At 33.2% G+C, this 19954-nt stretch overlaps 1 protein-coding gene across 1 annotated transcript in view; it reads right to left on the reverse strand.

Annotated features, from left to right (window-relative positions):
- The window catches only part of LOC140445779 (uncharacterized), a 139368-nt gene extending 133881 nt beyond the window's left edge, over nucleotides 1–5487 (reverse strand). The window contains exon 1 of the mRNA XM_072538117.1: nucleotides 5262–5487. The gene's annotated coding sequence lies outside the window, so the exon portion shown is untranslated. The remainder of the gene's footprint in view (nucleotides 1–5261) is intronic.
- Nucleotides 5488–19954: the final 14467 nt, after the last annotated feature.

Below are 19954 nucleotides of genomic sequence, written 5' to 3' on the forward strand. Positions count from 1 at the left end.
GGTGAAAGCACTAGCAAATGAAAACAAACAAGCTTTCCTAACATACAAAGGAGTGAAGACCCCGGAGGCATGCGAAGACTACGTGAGAATCAGGAATAGAGTAAACCAAGAAATAGATAACATCAAAAAATAACACTGGGAGACATTTATCAAAGACATGGAATATGACCTCTATGAATCCCAGAAAAAGGTGTGGAAGATGATAAGGAGACAAAAAACAGAAATGAATAAATTTGTACGCATAGATAACATTATGGAGGAACAATGGACTGAGCATTTCACGAAATTATATTGAGAATGAAAAGAAGATAACAAAGAAAGAATTATTAACGAAATTCACGATAGAGTACTAATATCAGAAGAAGAGCTACAAGAAAGAATAAAAAAATTAAAAAGCAGCAGGTCCTGATAAGATAAACAATGAACTGCTAAAATATGGAGGAACAACACTACCCAAATGGCTCCTAAAATTATTCGTCGATATAATAAATACCGGAGTAGTAGGAGACCGGAGACTCGAGAAATCCTGAAAATTATAGAGGCATTAGTACATTAAAATTGTTAACGGCAGTCATAAAAGATAAAATCAGCTAATGAGCCACACTATTAAAATTTTCCTAAGAATACTTCACAACAGAATTAGACGCAAATGCGAAGAAGATCTCGAAGATACCCAATTTGGTTTTAGAAATCCTATGGGAACCAGGGAGGCACTTTTTGCACTTAACATCCTATTAGAAAAATGCCGTGACCAAAGAAAAGATGTATTTGCATGTTTCGTGGACTTCGAAAAGGTATTCGATAAAGTACAGCATGTAATATTAATGCAAATACTGAAAAATATCGGAATAGATGACAAGAATATTCGTGTCATTAAAAATTTGTAAAAAAATTGCTGTCGTTAAAATTGGAGATAAACACACCGATGAAATCTCCATACAACGAGAAGTCAGACAAGGTTGCATTTTATCGCCAACATTGTTCAATGTTTACTCGGACCAGTTATTTAAAAAGGCACTTGAGAGACAACCATAGGGAATAAAAATCAACGGGGAACTACTTAATGTGATTAGATATGCAGACGATACAGTAATTCTTTCAGATAATATTGAAGGTCTCCAAATTCTGCTAGACCGTATTCACGAGGTAGAAGACGAAATGGAGGAGCGTCAACAAAGATAGAGAACTGCTAAAGACCGTTAAACATCGAAAAATGTCTTATCTGGGACATATAGTAAGGGGAAGTCGATATAAAATATTACAACTGATCCTTAAAGGTAAAATAGAGGGCCGTAGAGGTGTAGGAAGAAAACAAGTTTCTTGGTTAAAAAACATTCGTGAATGGACACAGATAACAAAATGCAGGACAATTATTCCATATTGCAGAAGATCGAGAAGCCTTCGCAATGGTGATCGCCAACGTCGGATAATTTTGATATGGCACGCGAAGAAGTAACAATGCTAAAATAAAAATACACTTAAAAGCTGTTCAAAATGACCAAAAATGAAAACATTACTCGAAGCTTGGAAAGTTTTTTTCTTCCGTATTTTGGAATGCGCAAGGTATATGCTGAATCCACTTCCTTAAACAAGGAAAAATCGTCAATAGCAAATACAATATATCGTTATTTTTGCATTTGAAAAAAGACATTGCGGAAAAACAACCACAGTTTTTCTTTAAGACAATAAATACAATGTATCACAAAACGACGATCGCGAAAGTACATGATAACTGCACTTCGAATCGCTTCCACACCCACTGTATTAAGCCCCAACGAACTATTTGCACACCCAAATAATGATCTAAGGAAAGAAATATAAAGAATCAGCTCTGAATAGAGAAAGCTAGAATTAACCGTATTCCTTTTTCCATATTTCCAATTTATAGAATTCGAAAAACTTTTTAAAATTTTTATTCTTTATCGATCACTTATTTATTCATTTATTACTGTTATATACATTTATTACTTAGCATATAACGAATAGCTACGTGACCAAACAGTTGTTTTGTTAAAGTTTAGAGTAAATAACAATACTCTTTATCTCTTCGTTTGTCATCAGTGATAGATGATAGTGTAACGGGACTTCCGCTTCCAACAATGAATACGAATCGTCGGTAATACTTCGAATTAGAGGAAATACGGTAAAACCGGTAGTGTGGTAGTATTCCTGTACAGTAGTAAGATACATATGTTTTCGAGTCCCATGGTTCCTTCATTCAGAAAAACTGTGTTTATAGAGTGTCTCAAAAAATGTTTGTAAGAAAATCGAAGACTTTTAATTTTTTTTAAAGTCAACTTCGGCCAGTAGTGACACAGGTGAATTTTCAGCTAAATTAGGTGTATAAGGCTAAATTTGGTTAAAACACACTAAAAAAAAATAATAGGTAGTAAATACCAGGATCAACTGAAGAAATAATATAGATCATATTTTAATTAAACAAAAATGGAGAACAATTCAAGACGTCAAGTCATACCGTACTACAAATGCGCACACTTTGTTAAAACTAGGAATGACTGAAAATCCTACATCTTAATTATCCTAATTACCTGAAATTATGTTAGTAGGAAAAGTAAACCCGACCTGTAAACTACGTTTAAAAATTATGTAGTTGAGTCCCAGTGTTCATACATCTCTTTCTTTCCAAATACTTTCTCTGTTTGCTCTTTGCGCCGATTGTCAAAATTTCCATGGTTTTGAGAGGAAGTGAAGACAAAACGTTAAGAAAAGAAGAAAGCCTTTTCACAATACAGAGCACAACAAACACAACAGGCATAAAATCACTATAAACGAATCAGAAATGAAACAAATCCTTTAGTTAGACAAATAAAAAGGGAACACTGGCAGAGCTTCTCAAAACAGATGAAACACGACTTCGACGGAACACAAAAAGAAATATGGAGAATGATCAGAGGACAAAGAAAAGAGATGAACGAACTAATAAAAACGAAACACGTTTTAATTAATCAAGAAAATACAATATGACGCTATCACATATAATAAGATAGGTTCACTCATCAATATTTTTGGGAAACGTTTGCAGCAATAAAGTGTTTCTTGGCATAAAACTTCAACAATAAATTCGCAATTAATTGATAGCGGTTCACTTTTCTGGTTTCAATGTTTTTGGTTGATTGATTTTTCGAGGGATGAATTTTGAGCTAGGGGGACAATGGGATAGTTTTTTTGGATTGGTTAATGTACCCATCAACAGCATTTAATTAGCAATAAAATAATCCGCCAAGATGACAATAAATTCCTTGCCTTTCGCTTTTTGACCGATATCCCTGTTTTCCGGGGGTGTGATTTGAGCTAGGGGATGATGGGCCAGGTTTTGCCAAGATGGATCCTATACTTCTTTTCTTTGCCGAGATATAGCTATGGCTATGTAAGCTGTACCGTAAAGTTAGCATACCCAGTTTCTCGAAAACGACTACAGCAAAAATGTTTTATTTAATAAATTAGCAATAAATTATAGTGGTGCTCTGAATTCGGCCTTATAAAATGGATATGCTAACTTTACAGACATAAAAAAAGATGATCTTGTTAGACTAACAGGAAGGAGATCCCACAATGTCCTTTAGCTGTGGAGCACTTACAAATTGGCCAAAATACTACAAGGATAATCAAACAGAAGACGCTTCCCTATGTCCAGAGTTCTCCACCTTTGTATGAAGGCGGAATTCCCGGTTAAAGCGGCAAAAAATGATCTTATAAACATGTGTCAGTACATTCCAGAGCAATATGTCAACTTCATGAGGAAATAAAAGTTGTTGAAGAGGAATAATAATGTCTGAATTTAATTATCGAAAAAAGTAATGTACAACTCAAATAAAATGTTTGTTTAAACAAATAGCTGGAGGAATGATCTCCGGGATGGCGCCATAAGAAGAAGAAGAAGTTTTAAACCTTTTTCTTCGAGAGCTTGTCGTCACTGTTCCATCAAATTGATCAAGACACAAAATAATTTGGATGGAGCATCTATTACCAAATACTATTAGCGATAGGTAAACTAAGAAAACCCAAAATGAGAATAAAATAATTGAGCACATCGAAATGCTTACCATTTGCAAAGCCAAAGCCAGGAAATAATGGTGGAAAATTATGGACGCCAAGACCCCAAAATTATTGGAAGCAGTACAAAAGAAGAGTCATTCTGCGTTAGAAGTGTAAATTCCATAATGATGAAAAAAACTAAGATAACTAAAATAAATTGTAATAATGGAGGAACATAGAAGGAAAAAAACTAATCCACCAAATAAAAGGTGTACAATACGCTAGGCTTAATGATAAAAAGAGAATAAACCTACAAAACTACCAACCCAGAAAAGGAGAGGGGAAACCCGCAAGAGAAATACTAGCAAGCCGTAAAACATGGAAGTAGGTATATCTGACTTCAATAAGAAAAACAATGCAGACATAGAAACATGTGGAAATAGAAAATTATAAAAATAAACAAAAGGAGAAGACAAACCAAGCTGATAATCTAGCGAAAAAAATGGATACATAAGCGTGAACCATAAAGTGGCTTAAATGGTACTGATGGCAATTGATGAAGATTTATTAGCTATTGTTGTCAATGTATTACTCGTAAAATATATTGAATGCTTGTTGTTAATAAATAAAATATTATAGTAGGTACTAACACTAACCATACACATATCTGTGGTCCAAATATTAGTTTCTGTAAATTAATAGTGTCAATTTAGTAGTACATAAGTAAAATAACGCTCAATTTAACGTACAACATACCCACAGAATTAGAATATAACGTTGAGTCAAAACTCGGGTAGCCAACAAAATATGCTAATGTAATTTATTCAGAATAATCAAATGACATTATGATATATTGTCTTCTAGCATGAGGCGAATATCAATGTGAATAGATAAAACAATTAAGTAACATCGTATAAATTAGGAAACGGCTTCTTGGTTTTGTATTTACAAAATATGTTCCTCGACCCCGTCTTAAGACTTAAAATGGCGAAACTATTCATACTTACCTGCGTAAGTATATTTACTGGCAACATTGCACTCGACAACAGTTTTTTACTTAATAAATTTAAAACAGTATGCAATAAACGTAAACAAATACATTATGAAAGCAACTCAAGCTTGGGTTCTATATAACAATAACAAATTATGATTGTTTGTACAAGATAATAGAAATAATAGGGGCTGATTTATTTTTTAACTTTTAAGTTTACCGCTTATAAATAATAGTACAAATAATAAAATCGAAAATCAAGTTAAAAACTTACCTATTTGAAAATACATCTAGTCACAGCGTCCAGTTCCATTGTACATAAACGCGAGACGAATTGTTTTAAAAAGTTTGCACACCGAAAACCACTGAACACAAAGCTACCGTACACAGGTGCATAATCCCTTTTCGAAGGGTAACAATGACCTGCAAGTGCAATAAATAGATAAAAACCTAAACGGGAGCAAACAGGTAGAGAATAACTGAACAACGCCAGTGCTCACTACAACTACAAGACGAACTAAAAGAGTAAAAGGTAGGAGAGAGGAGGCAAGAATCAAGTTGGCGGTCAGGTTATAGCCACCTAAGCCATAGCCACCTGAGACTTGGTGCGCTCCAGTGGCGTTGTTGCGGTTTGGCAGCTCGGGGCTACGATTACGGGTGACCGCTTGTGCGATATGCACAAGCAAATACAGTCAAAATCGTTTATAACGAACTTCAGGGGACTGGTGGTTTTTGTACGTTGTAGCCAGTGTTCTCTGTAAGAGGTTTTATCGGTGATAATGAACAGGTTGCTATAAACGATATTACACTGGTAGGAACAGTGAGTTAGTTGTACCTAGGATTATGACGCAAAAATGTGTTACTTTATCTATACTTATAATATGTTATAATAGCATATTATACATAACATTTAACATATGTGTTTATTGTACTTACGTAAATCTAAATATGCACATACATATATGTAAAATATGTATTGAAATAAGTATGTCAATAAAGTATACTCATAAAATAACGGCTTCTCAAAACCTTTGTATTATAAAAGTGTAGGCATACATATACTATTTATTTTTAAGAAGACAAAGAAAAATAGATACATTTATGTATTACAAAATATGTAAATACAACATTTTGTAATATGTAAATACAATATTTAATGAAAAAAGTCGCCTTCTTTGAACTTCTGAAAAAAACATTTTTTCAATTGATGTGAAAACAATCGATAATGATTCTTTCACACTCTGGGAAGTTTCAGCAGTCTGAATAAATGCTCTTATGGTGGAACAAGCAGCATACGCTTCAGCAACAGTAGGGATTTTGCCGAAATCTTCCAATTCTTCATCAGCCTCATCAGTACTTTGTTTGTCACTAGTTTGGTGACTCAGTACGATGTCAATATCTGACAGTTCTTCGCTCGTACTTATTTCGTCATCAACTCGTACATAGTCATCTGCAGAGCAGTGAGAACTGAGAAGGGAAACGGCATCCTGCAAATGCGTTTGTGCAATATCGTTGTATGCGATTCCTGATGATTGTAAGTCGTTAGTTAGGCCGGAAAAACGAAAACAGTTGATGATCGTTTCCTTCCGCACAGATTTCCATGCCTTTGATATCATTAGTATAGCGTTAAAAATACTGACTTTCGTATCGTCGTTATTCTCTCTCTTTTCGATGATTTTGTACACCAATTCTTTCCGAAAGCATGCTTTAAGACTTCTTATAACTCCTTGATCCATGCCCTGCAGTACGGACGTATAATTTGGAGGCAGAAAAACAAGTTTAATTTGTTTTAACCTGTCAACTGGTGGGTGGGACGGACAGTTGTCGACAATTAAAATTATGCGTTTCTTTTGTTGTAAAAGTGCAATGTCCCATTTTATTAAAATCTTTTCAAAAATAGCCGACGTCATCCAGGCTTTTTTATTGAAACCGTAATCAATCGGGAGATTTTTCACGCTTTTAAAACAGCGCGACATTTTACTTTTTCCTATCACCAAAAGCCTCCTTTTTATGGAACCGGACATGTTGGCTGCAACAAGAAATATAACTCGCTCTTTTGAGAATTTACCACCGGAACATTTCTCCCCTTTAAACTTCAACGTGTGATCAGGTGTCAGTCTAAAAAATAACCCCATATCGTCAGCATTAAAAATTTCATCATCGCTATAGCCGGACCTGAATGTAGACCACATATTTTCAACCCAGTCATTTGTAATTGATCTGTCAACAACTGCTGACTCACCTGAAATTTTTCCATGGACAATATTGTGGCGAGCTTGGAAACGTTAACCCAGGAAGTATTACACTTAAAATCCTTCTTCAAAATCACAGCGAAAGCGTCAGCCTTTACCTGAAGCATCGGCCCACTCACGGGTACATTGTTTGCGCGTTGTTGTTTGAACCAATCAAGCAAAGCACTTTCAATGTCACTGTGATTTGATGACCGAACGCGTTTTCCTTTTTCACACTTATTAAATTGCATAATAATTTTCTCTCGCCGTTTCGTCATTCCAGCAATTGTTGAGCGTGACGTTTTAAATTCCCGGGCAATCGAACTCGCGGAATCACCGGAATCGACTCTACAAATTATTCCAAACTGTTTCTCAATAGTAAATTGTTTCCGTGACATGTTTTCTATGAAGGCTAGACACAACTGAATTCAAATTCAGAAACTCTTGGCTTGGGCCAAATGGTGTAATATAAACAAAATGTTGTAATACAATGGACCCGTCTTGGGAGGTCTAAATGTCTAAAGGACAAGTAATCAAGTGTAGATGCCTGCCCGGATGTACTTTAACCATAAATTAATAAATCCTTACTTGTCATTTCGTGGTACTAAATATCGGTAGTACCTGTGAGAAATACAACACTACAATGTCCATTTTCATAACTTTACAGGATAGCGCTTTTAAACTTATTTATTAAGAAGATGTGGAAACAATATTATATTGAACATTGTATCTACTGTCATTTACATCATGCGTTGGTTATAATTATTTATTATTTATTTATTATACAGTGTGTAAAAATATCATAACTGAAAAAAATGGATTTTATATCATCTGAGGTACATACTTGAAATTGTACGCTGTAACCAATATTTTAACTGCTAGTGTTCCAAGAAATATGTTTGCTCTAACCGATTTGTTCATTATAAGCAATATAAATGCATTTTTTCTATGTCATTTTATGGGACCTACAATTTTGTTTGTTATATCCGATTGTACGTTATAACCGGTGTCGTTGTAAACGATTTTGACTGTAAGGTATACTTACCGCAAAGATTAGTATATTATAGTTAATTATGTTTCTATTTCAAACGATCGTAGTAAATATATTAGAAACATGCAGATATCTTTTAAAATATATGATATCATTTATGAAGGAAATCCCAAAATAAAGTTCTGTTGCTGTTTTTATTTTTTTAAGAATTCTATTTATCTGCGTTTGGGAGTTTGGAGTTTATATTATTTAGAATTTATTTATTTAGAATATTTTATTGTCCTATAGGAGAGGGTGGGCCACAGTAAAACAAAAATCATATTTCTTCAAATAGAACTCGGAAATTTCAAAAATTAAATTTAATTCCTTAACTAAGAAAGCACAAATACCATATCTGGCTTTCTTATAAAATCAACGTCTTCTACGTTAGGAAAGACAAAAGCATTGTCTATTTTATTGCTTTTCCTCAAAAACGACACTTTGAACTCTTCATCTTGCTTTTTTACTTCTGTAATTAAAAGAAAAATTAAAAAATATGCAATAATACGAGGTATTATAGCTATATTGTTACCTGTAACTTTTCCGACATAGTATTCTGCCAGGGAACCATATGAGCACAAATTTTCCTTCTGTTGTTGGAATATTTGAATCTTGATCGAGCATAAAATGTTCTTCATCCATTTCCATGTCTGAGGAATCCTCTTTATATTCGACTTCCTCTTCACTTTGATTTGTATCACTTTCTTCTGAATATTTCTGCTTTTCGATGGTACCTTCACGTTTTTTCCCTTTTTTAACGATTTGAATTCATTCATATAGGTTTTAGTTTTATGGCTCATTGCCTTCTTTTGTTATTTGTCTTCAATAAGTAATTTCTCAGGGGTATCTGTTAACACTGCGCTTTTTTTTTATTTCTTCTTGTCTTGGCAGTCTTCCTTGGTCTTGCTTTAGTAAAAATAAAGCGGTTTTAATAAAGCGATAGCGGCTTTCGCTAAAAGATTTTATCTTTTACACATTTCGCATAGCGCAAAGGATACAGAAAACGATATTATCATATCGTTTTCGTTCACGGCCGCCAAAGCAGGTGGCGCCTTTGTAAGCTACTACTGTTGTAATGAAGTTTTGGGAGACATTCGTTGGACTTCCGAGTTTGAATTTGTATCAGCCCAAGTGTCTGATGAGGCTGGGATAGGCCGAAATGATCATAACACTTTATTGATACCGATTCGAGCACGGGAAGTTTAACGAATTTGTCCTCCTAGGCCATATATTTGGCCATTTAATATATATATATATATATATATATATATATATATATATATATATATATATATATATATATATATATATATATATATATATATATATATATATATATATATATATATATATATCTGGGTCAAACTATAAAACTTAACAAAGGAAACCAAACAGCAGAGATAAAAAGGCGAGTTAGACTGGCATGGGCGGCATTTGGCAAACTAAGCTACATTCTTAAAAACAAAAGATATCCACAGCATCTTAAGACCAACGTATACAATCAATGCGTACTCCCTGTTCTCACTTATGGTTCCCAAACGTGGATATTTACAAAAGCAAACATGGACAAAATCATAAAAACCCAAAGAGCAATGGAAAGACAAATGTTGCACATAAGACTAATGGATAAAAAGGGAAACGAGTGGATAAGAGAGAAAACAAAAGTGAGGGATGTTAGACAAGAAGTTGCAAAATTGAAATGGAGATTTTCCGGACACAATATAAGACAAAAAGAAGACCGATGGAACAAAATTCTTATAATTGGAGAACGTGGGAATATAAACGAAGCAGAGGAAGGCCACAAATGAGATGGGCGGATGATATTAAGAAGATTGAAGGACACAACTGGAAGCAAGTGGCGCAAAATAGAAAACACTGGATTGATTTGGGGAGGCCTATGTCAAAAAAATGGATTACTTAAGGTTGAAGAAGAAGAAGCCCCATTTATCGGATAGAAGACAGAAGACACGTAGTTGTTTAAAAATCATTGTAAATCATCGATTTCATATATTATATCATTTAATTCTTAATATTTTTTTGCAAAATATATTAAGTCATTGTTCATGGCGTCATATTTAAGGGTGGTATTACCAAAAATGTTTGTAAATTGGCCAATAATCTCATAAACTCTCCCTTAAAAGTCTTTATTTTAAAGCTGTTTAACTTAAACTTTAAATAAAACATTTAGCAAAATGGTTTAACCAAAGAAAAGGTTTTTTGGAAAATCAAAGAAAGTATTTAAACTTAACCGTGTTGGGTAAATATGTTGAACTAGTAACTTTAAATAAAGCAGTTTCATTACATAAAAACATGTACTTAATGAGACATTTAAAAGAAAATAGAAGCTTTAGATTTCTAAATCTAAAAGAGATATCAAGAAACCTACGTAACTGCTTGCTCATAAAATATCGATTAAAGAACTGAAGGTGGAGTATATGATTGATTCCTAGGGTAGAACTAGCAAAATTGAAATGGAGCCATTGCATACACCCGCAAGGAAGAAACATTTACTTAGATTCATTAGGAGTGTCATTAATTAGGCTTGTGGACATAACAAATAATCTAACACAACATAACATAATGTTCTGAAAGTTAATTCACACATAATGTGAAAGAAGAAGTTATAAAACTGGATATTTTTTGCTAAAATCTAAAAATTACGAAATGTTGGCAACCATGGAGGAAAAGGAGGTTTTATGTAATAGAAACATATAAAAATCCCTTTGTTAATTTAGATGAACGCCATAATGTATTGACTCTGTATTACAGATCAATCAAGAAATCAGGTTCTATGTAGCATACATAACAGCAATATACAATGTAAGATATTATAATATCTACATACCAAAATAGAAAATTATTTAGATATTAATTTCGTCTTCGCGCCGTTCTTACTTAAACCTTAAGCAACCTTTCAGATCCGCTACTGACGAGGTCCGAGAGAGGGGAGACGTGTACACACACAGAAGTTGTGGAAGAGAACGGCAGCAGTGGCGTATAACCATTTCTTTCTACATGAGGCCGCCAAGCCACACCGGCCACGCGGGGACAATCTTGAGTCTTATGGTGGTCGATTTGATGTAAGTTAAGAACTAAGGCGGTGCTCTTTATTCATATTCATTGACACTGAAAGAAGAATCTCCAGTGTATTGTTTTAATAAGTATCTAATTGAAAAGGACTACAAACGTTTTTGGTCTTGAAGAATGTGTAGGTATAATTGAAAAAGTAGACAGGAGTATTCTTAACATTTGAATATGTATACAGGGTATCTATAAATAGGAAATAGGAAAAATAAAGCATTGCCTAAAACAAAGCAATAATGGATGAAATAAGAATTTCTTGAAAGGATGAACGAAAGAACGATTTATAAACACATAAATAGCAAAAAATTAATAAACAGACAATAAAAGATGCAAAAGAAACTTGGATGTCAAGAAATTGGAACTTTCTATAGTTTTATCACCTTAAGAAGCTTGAAGAGATCACAGGAAAGCTAAAACACAAACTGCGTTATTGGAAAATGTGGACGGCAGTATTACAACGGAAATCAAACAAAAGTTAAAAAGACGGAAAGAATATAAAGAACAACCATTTTATGATTACGAAGTACACAGTAATACATTATAGAGTACGACGAAAAAATTACGGATCAAAGAAGTGATTTATGTCACATGACACACAAAAGCTACAGGGAGAGATAACATTATCAACAGGACCGTTAAAACTAACAACTATATATATCGAAAAAAAGAGTACGACCGTTAATCCAATATAAATAAGGATCACTCGAAGAGTGGTGGGTTTTTCGGTCAAAAGGTGGAGAAAAAAGACAAAGAAGATGGCTACTTTATCTATTTATTTGAAGACGTTTCGCTCTCTTAATCAGAAAGCATCATCAGTTCATCTAAAAAGCACAATATGAAAAACCAAACATCCATTGAAAAGTCAATATAAATGTGTTACCTTAAAAAGACATGTAGCAGTCAATGGTGTAAAATGTAAAGAAGCTTAAGATACTAGACATTAAATACTTAGGTTGTCTAAACAATCAATTAAAACTAAATACAGTTTACAATTTGATTCAAACATAGCACAGGAAAAGACCATGTGGTTATAGTACATGTAATTTAAAAATGTATGTAAAAAACTTATGTAAAAAATAAGTATTTGCCGAGAACTAACAAGATCATAAGATCACACTTCCAACAGTATGATATTAATTTATTTTATTTTTACTTTAGGTAACATTATTGAAAAGATTAAGAGTTTATTATAGTAATATTATAAAATGTGTAATGAACTTCAATAGTGAGACGACATATTAAAATATTGCCGATACTGAATTTCTGTACCAGGGATTTAATGACGATAAACATAAAAATCACAGTGGAAAGAAGTATGAGTGAGTTAATTGCAAGTATTTCATTGGTGTTTGATACCAACACCAATGAGAGGTGAGCCATTACTACAGTTTGTTATGGAATATGATTTAGACATATAGTTCGTTGCAAGATATTTCGGATTTAATCTTTGAGGTATAGTTGTATACAGGGTCGGACTTACATACTGACACATTTTATTAAAATTACGGCAATCCCACAAAGTAAAAGAAAGATAAATATAAGTAATACTTTTATATTAAAATATAGATTTAACATAGTAAAAAAATACAAATAAAATTTTAAAATTAACTATCGTCTACATTTAAATCGGTATCACTATCATCGCTATCGTTTAAATTTATAACTACTCTATTTATAATGTTTTGGAACTGTAAGTATTTTTCTTCTAGTTTTTTTTTACATGATCTATATGAACATTCGGTCTTAATTAAATCTACAATAGTCAAAAATGATTTCGTAGAATTATTATTTTTCCTCACATTACTTTTTAATTGAGACCACAACAATTCTATTGAATTCAGTACACAATAGTAAGGAGGTAATCTTAATACTTTATGGCCATAATTCTCAGCTAGTCTGTCGATAACATAACTTTTTTCGCATTTAACTAATTTTAATAGTTCTAAAATTGTTTTTTTTTGTGTAAGAATCCATAAAATATATTTCATGTTTTGATATAAAATCTTGAATTTCAGCTTTGTTTGAATTAATGTTTGGAATTTTACTCTTTAGTCTACAATGATACGGAGCATTATCCAAAATAATAATGTTATTTCTATTTAATTTAGGTAGTAATTGCTGCTCAAACCACTTTTCAAACAAAGTACACATTTTTTATTTTTTATTTAAAACATTTGTTTTTTTACAGCGCAGAGGTTCTTATTAAATCGATTTCTTCCGTTTTCCCCTCTACTAAAGAGGTTTTAGGGGGAAGCCGAGGGTAAGAGTGCTATACTTTTTTACATATTTTTTGTTGTTCCAAAATTGACATTCTCAGCAAAATTCAGCTTGTTCGGATGATTTTGAGAGGTCAAATCTCTGAGGACTGGTTTAAGTATAAATATATACAAAGAAAAAAAGTAAAACTTTTAAAATATGATATTGAGGTAAGATGTAAGCAAGGAAAAGAAATACATGTTGCTGATTTACTCTATAGAAACTTTCAGAATATTGCAACTAAAGATGATAAGTTTATTACAGAAATATTTCATTTAGTTAACTTTACAGATGAGAAGAAACAAGTTTTCATTAACGAGAAATTAAAGGATATTGTGTTACATATATTCACCATGCAACAAGTAATAGAAAAAGCTTTAAAGAAAAATAAAGAAATATATCTGAGCTTTATAGACATGGAAAAAGCATTCGACTCAGAAAGATATATGGGAAACATTTGAAAAAACTTAAGGAGTTAGACAAGGGGGAAGTCTCAGCCCAGTGCTATTTATAAATGTAATAGATGAGATAGTGAAAGAATGTAAGAAAACATTCAAGAAATACTGCATCGGTTGGAACAATAATGCAAATGATAAATGCTGAGATGTGTATATTTGCAGACGACATAGTATTAATTGCGGAAACTGCAGAGAAACTGAAATACAACTTAGAGAAATGGAACCTAGAAGCAAGCAAATACAACTTAAACGTAAACAAAGAGAAGACTCAGATAATGAAAATATCAAGGAAACAAGGGACGGAAGATCAAATAGAAGTAATGATAGACCAACAAAAAATAATACAGACAAATTCATACAAATACTTAGGAACAGTAATCAACAACAAAGGAGACATCGAGGACGATCTTAACAACAGAATGGAAAACACAGGAAAACTATTCCAAGCACTAAATAGAGGATTCCTTAATAACAAAGGAACAATATACAAAACAATATATAGACCTACAGTGACATATGGAGCAGAAAATTGGATATTAAACAAAAGACATCAGAGCAGAATTCAGGTAGCAGAGATGAAATACCTCAGAAGAACGATAGGAGTAAAAAGAACTGATAGAATCAGAAATGAAGAAATAAGAGAAAGACTCAAAATCAAACCGATACTTGAGTCAATCAAGCAGAAAAAATTGGCATGGTTCGGACATCTAACCCGGATGGACAATAATAGACAAGTAAAAAGAGTGTAGGACGCCAAACCAATAGGGAAGAACAGAAGAGAAAGACCCATTAAAGAATGGAACAGTGACATCTCGCAGATACTGCAGAGTAAGGGTAAGACTTGGCAGGAAGCAACACAGATGGCATCCAATAGGAAGGAATGGAGAAAGTTCGTTAAGAGCTAGGACACCTCAGAAGACTGTCAAATATTGTAATTTAATGAATTGTATTTAAAACGGTCCAACACCGAAAGGTACAAATGGGTCTACTGATCAAGTAAGTAAAGTAAAGTAAAATGTTACAATGATTGATAAACTATTGCTTAATAGGATGGATTACAGATAGTAATAAAGTTCCGGAATCACTTAAAATTTAATTAGACATGACATACATCTACTTGATAATTTACTGTTTTATAATGACATAGTACTTATTTGTACCGAATGCATTACGCAAAAAGATGCTCTTACTGTTGCATGAGAATCATTTTGGAGTTACTAAAACTCAAAATCGTGCAAGGCATATTTTATATTGGCCTCAAATAAATCCTGATATTGAAACTTTATCAAGGAATGTACTATCCGTTGCAAGATAATTCGGGTGGAATTCCCCAGATTAAGAGACACTGGGCCCATATCAAGCACAAAATGACTGTACTCCCTTAATGCTGTAACGAATAGTCATCCTTAGTCTTTCGTTACATTAGGTTCAATTTTAAATTTTATCCAAGTTTAAAGGTACTTTACTAAATGATACAAAGTAGGTGTAGCCAGGGACGTATTTCAATTTTGAGTTGTTAACGATTGGTAAATAAAATTTAAAGCATAATTTTGTGTACCTATTTAAATTTAATCAGTTAATTGCATTTGTACTTGGAATTCAGAATAATAAATTTCTAGGTACATAAAGCCAGTGTTTATAAGAGATTAGAAAATTTCTTGGAATTTTATTCAGGTAAAAAGATAATATTAACTTAATATCTAATTATTACTAAATGGGCTTCTGTAAGAAGAAAGTTTATTTGAAAAGAACTTCATTTTTCTTTTGTCGTTCATTTAGAAGAGAAGTCAGTGTAATAACTATAAATATAAGTGATATAGAAATGATTAGTGACGATGTCCTGTACATTCCTGCCACTATTTCAAGAAGTGAGGACGAGTCTGAACCTGAAAAACGTTCTGGTTATATTCATCTCACATACGATGCAAAACAAATCGTTCTTAACGTTTACAACGGTAAGTACTTGTTAACAATACTCTTTAGTTAACGTTCCTAATACCGGGTGAATACTACTTCTTTGTGCTCTTAATACATCAACTACCAATGTCCGAAACCGTCAAAGCGATTGATTAAATTTAATTACAGATATTAATAAAAACGTTAGACCTGGGGCGATAATTCGCCCCACCCGGTATTAGGAAAGTTAATCATATTTACCGATTACTTATTCCTTAAAAAATCCTTAGAATTCCTTAAAAAGTAAGGAATTTTTTATATTTTTTCTTAAGTCTTCTTTCGACGATGGTTAAATCAGAAGCGATCAAAAAGACGGTTTTTAACACAAGTGCCACGATCCACTGTGTACGCACTTATAAAAGACGGTCCAGTGTTGCAAAAAAAAAGGATTCGGGTGCTCATCGAGTATTACCGAATTTTAATTTATCAGCTACACAGGAAAAAAATATATATCATTATGTATTCAGTGAATAACTTACCAACTTTAAATACACTTTTGAGTGAATTAAGAAACAAAGAAATAATCCCCTAGTGTCATAAAACTACTTTTTGGATGTTTTTAAAATCTAATGGTTTTATGTTTAAAACAGTGAATAAACGGCAGGTAATTATGGAATCCAGCTGTTTAATAAAGTGGAGGTGAAGTGAATAACTTATTATTTGGATGAAACTTGGTTCGACACCCACGATAATAGTTAAAAAATGTTGGACCGATGGTAGTAAAATTTGCGTCACCAATGTTCCTCCCTCTAGAGGGAAGATAATAGGTATTTTACATTGTGGGGGAGAATCAGGATGGGTAGACGATGCTTTATTACTCTCTGCGAAGAGTGTAAGTGATTGTCGCTTAGATTATCATCAAGATATGAACAGTACTTTGTTTGAAAAGTGGTTTGAGCAGCAATTACTACCTAAATTAAATAGAAATAGCATTATTATTTTGGATAATGCTCCGTATCATTGTAGACTAAAGAGTAAAATTCCAAACACGAATTCAAACAAAGCTGAAATTCTAGAATTTTTATCAAAACATGAAATGTATTTTATGAATTCTTACACAAAAAAAAACAACTTGTGAAACTATTAAAATTAGTTAAATGTGAAAAAAATTCAGTTCTCGACAGGCTAGCTGAGAATTATGGCAATAAAGTATTAAGATTATAGTTCATTTCCATCATATTGATAGCACATTATGTATGCAAATCCTTAAACTGTTGATACGGGTGACTCAATGAAAAATAGATATTTGTCAACAAGTTTACAGAAGTATATAGGAAAACAATTTTAAATTGAGTATGACCATCAGGTATAAAGGTTGAAGCAGAATAGAATACAATAGTTTTGAGGGTCACTAATCCCTAAATAAAGTTGCCAGTGTCGGAGTGATGGAGATTAACAGGTACTAATGAATTTTCAAGAAATGTAAGATGTTTATTTTATTGGTTATATATAAAATAATTTGTGGCCGTAACAGGGGCCGATTTGTAAAAAAATGAATATTATTTTAATCAAATTCCATTTCAAATTCACTGCTTTCTTCAGAATCTAAGGAATCTTTAACTCCAATGTTAATTATTACCGGTTCCAGCATTGCATCAGTCATATTATCCAAATTCCACATTTTATTTTCTTCCTTGTGAACATGACTAACAGCATTTTTCCAATTTTCTGGAGTTACTTTTGATAAGGAATGTTCTAATAATTGTTGTAAGTCTTCTAATTTAAAAGTTTTGTTGTTGCGTCCGACTTCACCCTTTACTGGAGACTATATATTTTCTATCGGATTCAGATCACAGTGGTATGGGGGTAAACGTAAAATAATTACATCACGGTTTAATGCCATTTCAGCAATTATATGTTTTTTATAAGCTGCTTTATGTTGCTTTACAATAGGTAATAATTCCATTTTTGTCGAATTCTCCTTGTACTCAATTGCGTGTTTATCCAACCATCCGATTATCTCTCCTTTTTTCCATGCCGTTGTTGGCAATTTTTCTGCTAGTCTTGAATGGTAACTAGCATTATCCATGACTATGACAGAATTTTTTGGAATTAAATCCAACATTTGCTCAAAATATTCTTCAAAAACGTCAGCAGTCATTTCCTCGTGGTAATCTTTGGTTGATTTTGAGGCAAAACTTAATATTCCATAATTGACAAAACCGCATTCGTTTCCAATATGGGTTATTATGAGTCTGCGTCCTTTTCCAACGGGAATATTGTTTATTCCAGTAGATACACCTTCGATGAATGCCTGACGGGAACTTTTAACATTTGTATCAACCCATAGATATGGTACAGTATGACCTTCATTTAGTTAAGTCTCGTCCAAATAAAAAATTGTTTTCCCTTCTTCTCGGTACTTTTTAATAGTTCGTAGATAATCTCGTCTCCAACATACAATGTAATCTTTTTCAATTAAAACGGATTTTCTTCTATTCTTTTGCCAGCGAAATCCCATCTCTCTCAATAGTCCCCATAATTTCTTGTTGCTTATGATTGGTAACTCTTCGTTTTCTCTAATTAATGTTTGGATTTTGTCCAATGTTGGAAATTCTTTGTTAAAAAAAAATAAGTGGACGCTGCGTCTTATCATGTTTGTATGTATTTCTTCAATTTCCAAGGGTTTACTCCCTCCACTCTTCTTGGGAGATGAAACAGTTCCTCATTTTCTTTCTTTTAGGAATCTATAAATTGTTGCTTCTCCAACCCCTGTCATATTTGAACACATGTTAACGATTTCACGAACATTACTTAAAGGGCGTTGATGTACAAGTGCATCGTGTACATTTAATATTATATTTTTCTCTTTTAGACTGAAGGCACCTTTAAAACTACACTTAACCGAGATAAAACCTGTTGTCGACGTCATTTTTAAATGCAAATAACAAAATATTGACACCAAAAACGTAGGTAGGTAAGACATGAACAATGTACATCTACAAACTAAATGGAAGATGCAAACAATTTCTAAATTATATTATTGGCATAAGCTGTAATGTGGCATAAAAACTACTTAAACTATTGTTGTGAATTTATTAAAAGGTTCAATATCTATAACACTTACGGACTTAATTTATTTCTTTATTTATATTAATTTATCTGACAATAATTTATTATATCCGTACGTACAAATTCGCGAGCGCGGGTCTTGAGTATTAACTAACTCTCCATATAAAAATGTTGTATTTATATACGAAATCCTGATATACTGGAATAGTCGAGAATATCAAGTTGGAGAATTCACCATAATTTGAATCTAGACTTCCACCGAAATTTCTACAATAAAACAGAATAATTAGTCATAAAAGTTAGGCCAGTATATTTATCGTAACATTGCCCCCCTCTTAAAAGATGGTTCCTCCTGGAACCTTGTCGGGACTGGAACCGGAACTGTATGCTGGTATCGGCAACTGGACCCTCTTTTACAACTTCCAGTTGTATAAAAATGACAAGGGACGGTTTTCTCTCCGCACCAGTAACTATGCGGATTGCAACAGACTAACACCTGGACTTCGGTGTCTTTAAAGATCTCCTCCACCATATTTCGGATAACCCTCCAATCTAATTGGCGGCACTCCAACTTTGGCATGGCTAACTTTTGCACGTCGGACTCTAGTACGTGCTCTCTCAATTGAAGTAAGGCTTCCCATACATCTCGGTAGGTAGGTTGGTCACGGGCAGTGTCTTTTGTTACCAGGTAGAAAAGGTAACGTGATGCATCTTGGAGTTTCAAGGTTTTACCGGGAGCTGGCACCTGGCATTGAAGTTCTGCAACTCGACCAAACTTCCTTCGAAAGACGGATGCCAACCCTGGTGCGTCTTTGATACTGGCCGGGATGGTGAGGGCCAGCGAGTAGTCATCGGGGAGCGCGAGTAGATCTTGCTTTTCTTCAGTGGTAACACCATGTCTCGCTTTACCGGTACCTCCATAGGCACCCATGAATTCCTC

The sequence above is a fragment of the Diabrotica undecimpunctata genome, chromosome 7 (assembly GCF_040954645.1).
Source record: "Diabrotica undecimpunctata isolate CICGRU chromosome 7, icDiaUnde3, whole genome shotgun sequence".
In the NCBI taxonomy this organism is placed as follows: Eukaryota; Metazoa; Arthropoda; class Insecta; order Coleoptera; family Chrysomelidae; genus Diabrotica; species Diabrotica undecimpunctata.